This window comes from Sarcophilus harrisii, chromosome 3 (assembly GCF_902635505.1).
Source record: "Sarcophilus harrisii chromosome 3, mSarHar1.11, whole genome shotgun sequence".
NCBI classification, from domain to species: Eukaryota; Metazoa; Chordata; class Mammalia; order Dasyuromorphia; family Dasyuridae; genus Sarcophilus; species Sarcophilus harrisii.
In genome coordinates, this window is record NC_045428.1 from 167536293 (window position 1) to 167551044 (window position 14752).

General features: G+C 33.7%; 1 protein-coding gene across 2 annotated transcripts in view; it reads right to left on the reverse strand.

Moving 5' to 3' along the window:
- The window catches only part of RASA3 (RAS p21 protein activator 3), a 274639-nt gene that overhangs the window by 85946 nt on the left and 173941 nt on the right, over nt 1–14752 (reverse strand). The gene's annotated exons all lie outside the window — the stretch shown is intronic.

The following is a 14752-nucleotide window of genomic DNA, read 5'->3' on the forward strand; positions in this document are numbered from 1 at the left end:
TATTTCTCATCACACTTTAAAAGGAGAAATCCAAATATAAAGAAAGCTTAATAGCAGTCCAAGGTTTAAAACAAGTCAGGGGCAGGAACTAGAGTTATATTACATTATATTAAAGAGAAGGTAAAATAAATTCTGTCTCATGCCCTGCTGATGTCACACTGATTAGTGGGTCAGACATGTTATTGTCACCTTCAAAAGGGTAGTACTTTTATTTAGCAAAATCAAATCAGTCACACTTTATAAATAAATACACAGTATTTGTGAGCATCATATTGTAAGATAATTTTCCCCAGTCTTCTAGTATGCTTCTTGAGATTGTTCATTATTATAACACAGTCACAATCCACTCCCCAGTTTGGATTTTTGTTTTGTTTTAGTTAATTAAGTTGATCTAAAATTCTTCCCAGTCCTCCAAGATTACAGGTATTTCACATGTCAAGCCAACTAACGATGATGATCATTTGAGATTTGTCATTAATGTATTCTTTTCACTTAGTCAGAGAGAGACAGAGACAAAAACAGACAGAAAGACAGAGACAGAGACAGAGATAGACATAGAGACATAGAAACAGAGAGAAAGAGAGAGAGACAGAGACAGAGAGAGCTAGAGAGCCAGACACAGACAGAGAGACAGAGATAGACAGACAGAGACAGAGAGAAAGAGAGAGAGAGAGAGAGAGAGAGAGAGAGAGAGAGACAGAGAGACAGAGAGAGACAGAGGGGGGGGGGCTCCCAAAACCAGAATATTAATATATTAATGAGGATAAAGTCAGGCAGACAGCTTCTCAGGTCCAACTGGCTACCATGCTTTTCCCTGGAAGATGTAGCAACTTTCCAAAAACAAGGAGCCCCACAGGCATTTTTAGGTTTTATAAAAGCAACTTGTCCTTTATAACTCTTTGCTATTGTACTGTATACTAGTAAGACATAGGTGATTGTAAATGTTAGAAAGAGTTTCAACATCTTTCCCTCAGAATCCTAAAATAGAGGCAAGAAGCTAGATTCATTGAAAATGTTTTTGTGGTTATTGTTATTTAAGTTGTTTTCCTCCTTTTCCCCCTTTAATATGATGACTTGGGGACATAGGGTCAAATGCCTGCAGTATAGGATAATTAACTGTATATGTTTGCTATATTTCAAAGGAGCAGAATTTGATTCATGAATTGGATCTATGAAATAATGAGCTGTGTTCTAATGACTTCTGGCTGCAAAAATACCACTGGAATCAGCACAAAGCTTTTAAACTGAACTAAGGAAAGGAAAGCTACCTTTCTGCGAGAATTTATAAATTTTTCTTTTCCCCTACTACTTTCTGCTTATCTCTGAATATTATATTGAAATGAAATGTAAACAAGATCATGTAGTAAAAGAGCCTTAACAGAGAAATGTAAGAGTCCTCATTCTGCAGCTAATTGGCTCTGTAACCTGGGGCAAAGTGCTTAACCCTTTGCTTATGTGGTTTTCTCACCTGTGTCAAGCAACTAGTCACAGCTGTCTGGGAAATTAAAAGGGAGTATAGTGTCCTGGACAGAGTGTACTTGGAATCAGGATGGCTTGGGTTCAAATTTCACCTCTGACATTTACTAGTTATTTAGCCTCTCTATGGATCTCAGTTTCTTCATCTGCAATATGGGGGTGGGGGAAAGGAGGATGGTGTTGGACTAGTTGCTCTCTGAGCTTCCTTCCAATTCCAAATCCATAATCCTAGGATCCTAAAATGAGCTACTCTGAAAAAAAAACCAAACAATAAATATCTTGTGAAATGGAGGGAAAGTATTAATTTTAAAATGTTTGTAATTCAGCAATTATTAGGCCTATGTCCCAAAAGAGATCAAATAAAAGGAAAATGGAGAACCTATATGTACAAAAATATTTATAGCAGCTTTTTTTTGTGGAGACAAAAAAGTAAAAACTAAAGATGTGCTTATAAATTGGGATAATTTTACTTCTGCCTCAAAGGACTGTTACAAATAAAAGTACTTTGTAAACTAATAAATATTATATGTACATGAACTGTCATTATTATTGTTACTAGAACAGAATATTCTTTTTGTGGAATGTTCTAAATTCTATAATGAACTCTAGAATCCAGAACATCCTATAATGCACGACAATGTTAACTCTGCTATTAGTACCAATGAATACCAGGTGCTAACATCTGCAAAACAACAGCTGTGATGGGGAACTCTGCAGGCATAGATTGGTACAAATATCATTTAGCATGCAGAAAGCTACCTTCTCCTCTTTTCCACCTGTAGAACTAGGAAACAGGAATAAGTGAATAGAAGGAGGAAACACAAGAAAAATGTTGCCAAGAAAATTATAGGGCCAGGTTCATACTCAAGATATGGGAGGTGCCTAATTTGACAACAGAAAAGCAGTTTCAAATGCTTCATTTCTGTTCTGTCCGGAATAACATTGCATTTCCTTAATAATTAAACTCTACCAAATGGACTATGTGTACCAGAGCCAATTTTGTCCTCTTTTAGGATATCTCTGAGTCACCATGGAGATTTAATGCAGCCTGTTAAAGATGGCAAAGCCCTTTTTAGATTTGTACACGTGAATTATATAGGACAAGCAATAACTTTGGTAGAGTTTCATTTTATGATAGCAACAGTTGTACTACAGACACTAAACTGAATGCTAAACCTTGACTACATGAAATTATTTTGAGCTGATTGTCCCATCTTTAGTTGAATGTTGGATTAGTCTCACACACACATTTTATTACTTTCTTTTGCTGTGTTATTAATTCCGTAGTTTTGAAGAATGAATAATATATGTCCAAAGAAATGCACAAAAGTTATAGTTCTTAAAGAATATTTGTCAACTATTATAGCTTATTATTATAGCTTATATCACGACAAAATTTTCATGCTTAAATATAAAGTTCATTATAGACTGGGCAGAGCCAAGATGGCAGAGTAGAGGCAGGAACTTATCTTCCAAATTGTTCTCCAAAAAACTTTAAAATGAAGCTTCAAATCAAATCCTGGAGCGGCAGAAATAACAAAAGGTAACAAGGAAATGATTTTTGAGCCCACAAACAATTTAGGAGGTCAACAGATAAAGTCTGTCACACTGGAGTGGTGGTTGGGCCTGGACTCCAATGCATACCATACTGCAGCAATGACAGCAGCAAGCCTTGGAGAAGGGAACAATAGCAATACTGGTAGTTCTCAGACCATAGCTGGTCAAAAAGAGATTATGAGGATCCTTAACTGGCATTGGGTACAGAACCATTGCATTACCCATAGATACTTCTGGGTCACAGTTCCAAGATGAAAAAGAGAACTAATGCTTGCAACCACAGAGAAGCAGGGGCCCTGGTCATAGTTTCAGTGAGAAGAGTGTTTTCATAAGGGAATAGGGACCATAGTATCAGTTTCAAGACTGAAAGAAACACTAGTGCTTATGGCTGTGGGAGAACTTCTGTCTCCAGAAGAACCTAGTCCCAATTCCAAAGCCAAGAAGTGCTCTAGAAAGGAACAAGATCCCTGTCTGGTTAAAGACCAGAGCACAGGCCAGAGAACGTCAGGAGATTGCACACCTTAGATCATATTATTTTAGAAGCACCAAAAACTTAAAGACTCCCCAAACTAGCTCTGAAAACAGCAGCATGAGAAACATGAAATTTGGCAGAATCCAACATTAGCATAAAGTTAAAAGTTAAGAAATAGGCAGACAAAATGAGCAAACCCTATTTTAGAAAAAGAAACAAGCCATAAATGAGCTCCCTAAGAAAAAATACCCAGGAACCAGATGGATTTACAAATGAATTTTACTAACATTTAAAGAACAATTCCTATGCTATATAAACTATTTGGAAAAATAGGAAAAGGAGTCCTTCCAAATTTCTTTTATAATATAAATATGAAGCTGACACCTAAACCAGAAAGAGCCAAAAGAGAGAAAGAAAACTATAGAGCAATTTTCCTAATTAATATTGATGCGAAAATTATAAATAAAATACTAGCAAAGAGATTACAGCAATAAACCACAAAGATTATATATAATAACTAGGTGGGATTTATAGCAGGTATGCAGGGCCTGTTCAATATTAGAGAAACAATCAGCATAAGTGACTATATCAATAACAAAACCAACAGAAATCATATAATTATCTCAATAGACAACGAAAAAAGCCTTTGACAAAATACAGCATGCATTCCTAGTGAAAACACTGGAAAGCATAAGAATAAGTAAAGCTTTCCTCAAAATGATTAGTTGTATCTATCTAAAGTCATCAACAAACATTATCTGTAATAGGGCAAGAAGTCTTCTCAATAAGATCAGGGGTGAAGCAAGGATGCCCATTATCACCATTATTATTAAATTTTGTATTAGAAATGATAGCTATAGCAATAAGAGAAGAAAAAGAAATGGAAGAAATCAGAATATGCAACAAGGAAACAAAACTATCATTCTTTGCAGATAATATAATGGTATATTCAGAGGAGTACAGATAATTTACTAAAGAACTAGTTGAAATAATTATAAACTTCAGCAGAGTGGCAGGGCATAAAATGAAACCACATACATCATCAGCATTTCTATATATTATCAACAAAGACCAGCAACAAGAGATAGAAAGAGAAATTCCATTTAAAATAACTATAGTCCAAATAAAATACTTGAGGGTCTACCTGCCAAGCAAACCCAGGAGCTATAGGAACACAATTACAAAACACTTCATGCAAATACAGTCAGATATAAACAGTTTGAGAAATATTAATTAATATTGGACATGGACATGGACAGAATGAGCCAATAAAATAAAAATAACAATTCTTCCTAAAATTAATTTACTTATTCCATGCCATACCAATCAAACTATCTTTATTATAGAACTAGAAAAAATAATTCATTCAAAAGAACAAAAGATCAAGAATATCAAGGAAATATATGAGGGAAAATGTGAAGGAAGGTCGTTTAGTCATATCACATCTCAAACTGTTACAGAGCAGTAATCATCAAAACAATTTGGTAGTGGCTAAGAAATAGAATAGGAGATCAGTGGAATACACTAGGTACACAATATACAGTATGAAAAGTACACAGAGTCTTCTGTTGATAAATGTAAAGATCCAAACTCTTGAGATAAGACTCACTATTGACAAAAATTGCTGGAAAATTTGGAAAATGCTTTGGCAGAAATTAAATATAGTTTAACAAATCATTTTATGTATCAAGATAAGACCAATATAGATATATGACTTAAACATAAAGGTTAACATCACAACCAAATAAGGGGAACTTGGAAAGTTCATCTGTTTATTTATCTATGAATAAGGAAAGAATTTATGAACAAATAAGAGAAAGAGAGCATGGTGGGATGTAAAATGGATAACAGATCTTTTGTAGTAGCAAAAATTGGAAATTAAGGGGATAGTTGATCAAATTATGGTATTTGTGATGGAATGCCATTATATGTAAGAAATGATGAGCAGGACATTTTCAGAAAAATTTGGGAAGATTTACATGAATTGATGCAAAGTGGCATGAGCAGACCCAATACCAAGAGAATATTGTACACAGTAACAGCAATATTTAACAAGAATATTTTGTTATGATCAACTCTGAATCACTTAGTTATTTTCAGCAATTCTGAAGGACTTATGATGAAAAATACTAACTCACCTCCAGAGAAACAACTAATGGAGTTTTAATTTGGAACAAATTAAATTACTTTTTAAAAACTTTTCTTGTCATTTTGTTGTCTGTTTTCTTTTGCCATGTGACTAAGATGGAATTATATTATATATTTGTATATATATATATATATATATATATACACATATATATGTATATATTTTTTCACAAGCACTATCTATATCAAATTGTTTGCTTTCTTAAGGAGGGAAAAGAGGAAAGCGGGAGAAAATTTGGAACTTAAAATTTCCAAAAATGAATGCTAATATTTTTACATGTAATTGGAATAAAAAAAAACATTGTTGTTTGGCTCTATCAATCATAATCAAGTCTTCATGATCCCATTTGAAGTTTTCCTGGCAAAGATCTTGAAATGGTTTGCCATTTCCTTCTCCAGGTCATTTTACACAGGATTAAGCAACTTGCCCTTAGTCACACAGCTAATGTCTGAGGCTGCATCTGAACCTAAGAAGATGAATCTTCCTGATTTCAAGCTCTGTTCTCTATCCACTGAGCCACCTAACTGCTCTTAAAATAAAATAAGGGGTTGAAAGGGTGGGGAATAACGTTCATTTCAGATATCTTAGCACTTATTTCAGTGAGATCCCTTTAATATGAGAGAAGAATGGCTATTACTAATAAAATTTCAGAGCTATAAAAACTGGACATAGAAAAATTATTATCTGGCAATAAAAGGAAATCAGTATTCAGATAAAAAACATAACAGCTCTTCTAATTTCCACTACAGGGAATTCCCTTTTTTTCTTTTTCTTTCTTCTTTTAACCAAAAATGATTACTATGTATTATAACATAAAGATGAAAAGACAATATTAAAGTTCTTTATAATTCCCAGCAATTTATTCATTGAAATATGTCACAGGTGGTGGGATTTTAGGGGCAGCTAGGTGGTGCAGTATATAGCATGCTAGGTTTGAACTCAGATGATAAAATTCAAATCTAGTCTCAGATGTTTACTCTCTTTGTGATTCTGGGCAAGTAACTTAATCTTGTTTGCCTCAATTTCCTCATCTGTAAAATGAGCTGGAAAAGGAAATAGTGAATCACTAAAAAAATCATTATCTCTGCCAAGAAAACTCCAGATTGGGGTCATGATGAGCTAGGCACAATGAGTGAAAAGTGGTACTTCATAAAGGGGAGTAGAATAAAAGCATCTTCTTTTGCTGTTTGTAAATTCATTTGAGTTCACCTTGCAAATCCAATCAGTGAACATTTATTAAGCTCTAGTAGGATGAGAAGGCATTATGGTGGGACATGGATACTTAAGGTCTACATGCTTGAGAGAGCTTATCTTGGAAGCTGAATCTAGACCTTTCATCATCCAGAGAAGAAAGAGATACCCAGTTTCACACAAGTAGTAAACATCTGAGGCAGTATTTGAATTTAGGCCCTTTTTGTATTGTATAGCACTGCATCCCAGTTTATATAATATTTATTTTGCATATTTATTTTTGAGAATTATTAAATTTATAGCAAAATGTTTTAATTTTTTTGCTGATTTAGTTACAGAAGCTATATAAACACATATAAAATGGTCCAGTTAAAATGTGTCATTTTAAAAAATGTACATAAATATTCTATGTACATATGTGCATAAAACTATTCAAAAATGGAACACAGGTAAACACTGTTAAGTAATAAAGTCAGATACAGAATAGACACTACTATGTCTAGATATACATATGAGTGTGGTTGTCATTTGCTACTATGTAATAGTGAACAGCATCATTAGAAAACCTAACAAGATAGATAAAAATTGATTTTAGTATAACCAAATCTATATGAATTTTTAAAAGAAATGTCATCAGATATTGCATTGTCATAATACTCTCGAGAAATCAATTTTTAGGATAAATTAAGGTATTTTATTCAAGGGAGTTGGGCTAAATTAAAAACAACAAGAAGATGGTTAATAATTATACAATATTCTCTCCCTCCCTCCCTCTACACTCTCTCTCTCTCTCTCTCTCTCTCTCTCTCTCTCTCTCTCTCTCTCTCCCCAAACCCCCCATATATGCCTGTTCCATCTAGCAATTCTTCTCAAGAATTTCAGAGAAAAAGCAATATAGCACACAACCATCAGAATCTTTTGTCTTCATTAAGGTAAATGTCACATTCCTGTAGCAGACCATTAGTTATGATGAATGTAGCATGCATTAATTCTTTACAAGAATCAAATATATCTGGAAAATAAAAAAAGATAAAAAAACTAAAACAAAAAAAATTTGTCCTATATCCATGTGTTTAATCAGAGAAAAAAAAAGTCTTTCATCTGAAATTTAAATCAGTTTGCATCTAAGGACTGAAAATTGCTAGTTAAAGTCCTTACCAATTCTGACAGAATCTGAAATATATGCAGAGCCTAGCTGTCATTTGCTGCTAGAAGCAATCTCCGCTTTTAGACACAATGCATTCCTGGAAACCACATCTTCAAGTGTCACAAGGTGCTATTGTAATCTTAACTCGGTATGTGCTCTTGCATTTGTGTGTTCAGTGTCAACAGGAGAAAAGGAGCAAGAAGGCAAGAAAAGACATTCATTAAGACGTGTCAATGAGTTGAGCAATGAAATTCAAAGCAATGAAGAGTGAAGATTACATGCCCCTGTCTGCCCAAAGCAGGAGTGCCACTGAATCTCTCTCAGCCCAGTGTTTATTTTTTTAAATCAGGTGTAGCATTTTTATAATTTGCCTTTGGTGAACAAGTTAGCCCTAAAAAATGAAATATTGCATTAGATAGCAAAGAAACTATGCAACAGATTTGGGATTAAGAAAGCATCTTGACAAACCTAGATATTTCAGTTATAGTAGAGAAATGGACTAGAAATGTGTTCTGAAAATCTTAGAAAACCTAAAAAGGTTCTGAAAATCTTAGAAAACCTAAAACTGCACTGACTTTTGGAATAAACCCTGTATTAACCCTCTTCTTTGCAAGTGTAGGGTCAGGGTAATGGAAGAAAAATCAAAACAAGACACCTAGCTAATGAGTTTTTTCCTATCTCAAAAGTAGCAAGGTCTAAACCAAGTGGCAGTCTGACAAAATACAAGAATTCATTGTTAGAATACTGCTTTAAATCCATGGAATTATATAGGATCACAAAGAAAACCAGTAATATTGAAATATAGGTATAAAAATATTTTTACAGACTCCAGATTAAGAATCCCTGGCATAGAAAGGCCTCTGTTTTTACTGATATGATAGTTAATTGAAGGAAGGAAGGAAGGAAGAAAGGAAGGAAGGAAGGAAGGAAGGAAGAAAGGAAGGAAGGAAGGAAGGGAGGGAGGGAGGGAGAGAGGAAAGTAGAGAGGGAGGGAGGGAGGGAGGGAGGAAGAAAGGAAAGGTGGGGGACAAAAATGTGTACTTTGTGCCAGACAGTGTGCTAAGTAAGTACTTTACAAATATTATCTTATTTGTTGCTCACAAAAATCCTAACAGGCAGATGCTATTATCATCCTCATTTTACTGTTAAAGAAACTGAAATAAACAGTGACCAACCTGGGGTCACACATCTAGAAAGTGTCTGAAGATATTCTTTCCTACCTAACTGCCTCTAGAGCACTAGATCTAAACAGTAGGTTATGAGATCAAATTATTATACCATTTGAAGATCATAGGGGAAAAAAGACTAGAATGGCCTTAGAGATCATTTAGTCTAATTCCAATACATACTTACTTATTTTAAAACTAAGTAGGACCACTAAGATGAAGTGATTTGAAATGATGGAACTTGGGATCACATACTTTACATACTTTATGAAGTATCAAGATTCCAGCCCTAAACCCTATTATTCTACTCCTACTTCAAGTATACAATATGGGTATTTGATCTCCCTCTCCAAAAAGTGTGATTCTTAGGCATTTGAACATATGGGAAGCAGACAATTTTTAAATTCTATAGGATTTCTTAAAGTATCACTTAATGAGTTATTTGGTACAGTTTAGTGATTGTTAATCTTTTTTTTTTGTTCCATGGATCCCTTTGGCAGTCTGATAAAGCCTATGGATCCCTTCTCAGAAGGATATTTTTAAATGCATAAATTAAAATACATAGGATTACAAGGAAAAGGAATAATATTGAAATAAGCCATTATCAAAATATTTTTTAAAAAACAAAACAAGTCCACACAACCCAGGTTAAGAAACCCTAGAGCAGAGGAACAAGAATTGTAGGTGTGTGTGTGTGTGTGTGTGTGTATGGTTTTATGGGGTGGCAAGGGAGTGATAAAGAAAATTGCACAGTAGATCTTTGGGAAGCAATGCCTAGTCATCAAAGATGAAGTGAATGAGTCTTTAGGGTTTCTGAACCAGTAGCCAACATTCTATATATAAAACTCCTACTAAAATAAATCTTCATGAATCAAGATTATCAAATGCTGCCAAGGTTACAAAACTTCCCACCATTGGCTAGAAACACTCAAGAAAATTCAGTAACATATAAAGCTATGATTTGAAAAAGGCAGATGATTTGGGGTTCCTGGGTTTGAAAAACACTAATGAAATGAAAATGGCTTGCATGGATATAACACTTTGAGACTTGAAAACTGATTTACATATTTTTTTCCTTATTTGATCCCCAAAACAAGCACAAATTAAGTAGTAGGAATATCATCATCCCTAGCTGAAAAACAAGGAAACTGAGTATCATTGACTTGCCCAAAATCACCACAGCTAGTAAACAGCAGTCAGAGTTAAATCCAGGTCTTTGGGTTCCGAGTCTCTTATTGATTTTATTCTACAACAGCATACTATACCTAGGAAAAATCATTTCTATGTGAGTGATTTAACTCAGTGAAATGGAAAGAAATTTTTAAGCCTGGAGGAAGGACAGGTGGGTTCAACTCCCAGCTTTAAATGAATCTACTTCAGTTTTCTGGGTCTGGGTTTTCTCTTATATAAATGAGATGTTTTCTTAAAATTTCTTTCAAATCTAACAATTTATAAGTCTATGCTGTTGACACAGAAATTCAGGACCAAAAAAATGTTCTATGCTGATATCATCTAGCTTTTTGAGACCTAAAAAGTAAGAGAAAAAACTTTTGGGAGAAAAGGGATTCTTCTTGAAATTGCCCAAGCCCTGGAAATCTCTTCAAGTTCACAACCAATAATTTTTTTTTCAAATCATAGTATAAGTTGCTGTTTCTCAGTAGTATTTTATTTTTCCAAATACCACGTAAAGATAGTTTTCAGCATTCATTTTTGTAAAACTTTGTTTTCCAAATTTTTCCTCCTCCCTTCCTCACTTCCCCTTCCTCAAGACAGCAATCAGTCTAAGTTAAATACATGTTATTCTTTTAAAGATATTTCCATATTTGTCCTGTTACATAAGAAAAATGCAACCAAAAGGGAAAAAACACAAGAAAGAAAAAAAAGGTAAAAACATTATGTTTTGATTCACATTTAGTCTCCATAGCTCTCTCTGGATATGACTTGCATTTTCCATCCCAAGTCTATTGGATCTTGAATCACTGCATTGTTGAGAAGAGCCAAGTCCATCACAGTTGATCATCACATAATCTTATTTTACTGTATATAATGTTTTCCTGGTTCTGCTCACTTCACTCATCAACAGTTCAGGCTTTTCTGAAATCAACCTGCTCATCATTTCTTATAGAACAATAATATTTCACTACTTTGATATACCATAATTTATTTACCATTCACAAAATGATGGACATCCACATAGAAGGTATTATTTCTCTTATAACTTAGGAGAAGCATAATTTGTAAAGAAGAGCAAATATAATAAAGAATATTATGCAAATTTAGTGACATTTATTCTGCTCATTAAATCTGGCATTTGTCAAGTTTTCTTGTCTTTGAATTATCCTGATACTGTTTGAAATCTCTTTAGAAGTTTCATTCAACATAATAATAAAAGTGGATTAAAGTTATGTTTCACAAAACTTTGAAAAAACTAAAAAAGAAAACTGATGTTTCAGTGATGACAGAATTCTAACTGGCAATTTTATAGACTTTAAACTTCTCTGAATATTTGGCATTGTTGACCACTCTTTATATATAGTCTTTCCTCTATAGATTTTTAACATACTTGTCTCTTTTTTTCTACTATTTTTATCCGCTATTTTCCTCAGTATCTTTTGCAAGACCCACTCTCTGATTATGGATATAAGTCAAATATTTATTCTAGGACCTCTTTTTTTCTTTCCATTATCTCCATGTTGTCTTTGGTGATTTCATCATCTCCCATGGATTCAAGCAGCATCTCCTATGGATGACTCACAGATTTATATATCCAATCCTAATCTTTCTTCTGAGCTCTCTTCCCACATCACTAATAATCTTTTGAGCATTTTCAAATGCATGTTCATTCCTTAGAAATATTAAATTCAACATATCCAAAATATCTTTCCCCTCATACCAACCTTAGAATGATCTTGGACTTCTCATTCACTTTAAATATCCAAAGATGTATCAGATCTTAATTCTATTTCTGTAGTTCTCCCATTCATATTCCTTTCTCTTCATTCCCTATAACCAAGCCCTCATTACCTCAGACCTACAATATTACAATAGGCCCTTCTTTGCTTCAAAACTCTACTTCCAATCTAATCTTCACATGGCTATCAATCTGATACAACTAAGAAACAAGTCTGATTAGGTAGTTTCCAGTTCAAAAAGCTTCACTGATCTCTTAATGTTTCTAGAATAAAAGATAAACATCTTTGACTGGCATTTAAAATATTTCAAAATTTGGCTTCAGCTTGTCTTTCTTATTTTGTTTTGTTTTTAAAGTCTTTATTTTTTTTTTATTATACCTTTTTATTTACAAGTTATATGCATGGGTAATTTTACAGCATTGATAATTACCAAACCTTTTGTTCCAATTTTTCCTCTCCTTCCCCCCCATCCCCACCCCCAGATGTCAGGTTGACCAATACATGTTAAATATGTTAAAGTATAAATTAAATACAATATAAGTATACATGTCCAAACAGTTATTTTTCAGCTTGTCTTTCTAAAGAATTGTTACATTCTATTCCCATTCCTATACTCTGTAGTCCAATAAAACTAGCCTACATCTTGCTCCTCACAACTGCAAAGGCATTTCAGTGCCTTTGCAAAGTTTATCCCTTAAACGTCGAATGAATTTCTTTTTATCTTCATATGTTAAACTCTCTTCTTGCAAAGATCAAGTACTACTGCCAATTCCCCTAGCTGCTATTATCTCTCTCCATCCAAATGACATTGCATTTATTTTATATATTTTTTTATGTTTACATAAAAGTATACACAAGGCAGTTAGGTGGCACAGTGGGTAGAATGCTGGGCCTGAAGTCAGAAGATTCATCTTTCTGGATTCAAATCTGGCTTCAGACACTAACTGGGTATGTAACCTTGGATAAATCACTTAACCCTGCTTGCCTCAATTTCCTCATCTATAAAATAAGCTGGAGAAGGAAATGACAAATCACTCTAATATATTTGCCAACAAAACTCTAAAAAGAGTTACAAAAAGTCAGACAGAGTTGAAATGACTGAACAACAACTTCCTAAAACCATGTCAAGTACTCTTTATTGTGCTATTTCATAAATTTATAACTGAAAAGGATTTTATAGATCTAATTCAAACATTTTAAAGATGAGGAAATCCAAAGAGATTAAATAATTTGGTCAATATTACATGGCACAGGAAATCTTAATTCAATGGATAGGGACTGAATCTGTGATTTAATGGTATAGAGAAGTACCAGATAAGGAAATTCTCTTTAGCAATGCATCTTCTAGTCTTGATTACTTAGAGCAGCATTGTCAAGTTCAAACTGAAAAGGAAGCCAATAATCCTTTTTCTGTTTTACTGTACCTTTATTTACTTTATAAAATATTTCCCAATTACATTTTAGAGGTAATTAGGTTAATTAACTAGCCCATAGTCACACAGCCAAGTAAGTGAGGTCAGATTTGAACTCAGAAAGATGTGTCTTTTTGATTCCAGGCCCAGCATTCTACCCACTGTAGCATCTACATGTCCCACAATTACCTTTTAATTTGGTGAATCTGATACCTCTGGCCTACACTCCAAGAGATTAAATGATTTGCCATGGGTCACACAGCCAATCCATCTCAAAGCCTTGATTCCAAAACTGATTCTCTATACACTATGTCACACTGCCTTTTATTAAGTATAAGAGAAAGGCAGAATACAAACAACCCCATTTTGGGTGCCATGATCTTGGAAACGTGTTTATTCATCACAAATATAACACCTATTTTGTAAAAATTATTTAGTATTTTATTTTTCCATGTAAATTTCATGTAAAAATAATTTTAACACTTATTTTTAAAATTCTGAGTTCCAAGTTTTCCTTCTTCCTCTTTCTTCACCCCCCTCTTTGAGAAGAGAAACAATTTGATGTAGGTTAAACATGTGTAGCTGTGCAAATTATATTTCCATATCAATATTTTTAAGAAAATATAGGCCAAACAAACCCTCAAGAAAAGTAAAATTTAAAAGTAGGCTTTGATCTGTATTCAGATACCATCAGTTTCCCCTCCACCCTGGGGATAGATAGCATTTTTCATCCTAAATCCTTCAGAGTGTCTTGGATAATTTATGTTGTTGAGAATAACTAAGTCATTCACAGCTGATCATTTTACTATTGCTATTACTGTGTACGATGTTCTCCTGTTCTACTTATTTCATTTTGCATCAGTTCATGTAAGTCTTTCCAGGTTTTTCTGAGAGCATTCTGATCATCATTTGTTATAGCATAATAGCATTCCATCACAATCATATACCACAATGTGTTCAACCATTCTCCAATTTATGGCATTGCCTACATTTCCAATTTTTGTCACCAGAAAAGATCCACTAAAAATAATTTTTTTAATATGGGTCTTTTTCCTTTTTAAAATTCTCTTTTGTGATACAAACCTAGTAGTGGTATTGCTAGGTCAAAGGATATGCCTGGTTTTATAGCTCTTGGGACATTGTTCCAAATTGTTCCAAAGAATGGTTAAATTAGTTCATAATTACACCAACAATGCATCAATGTCTCAATTTTCCCTCATCCCCTCCAACATTTGTCATTTTCCTTTTCTATCCTGCTAGTTACATAATA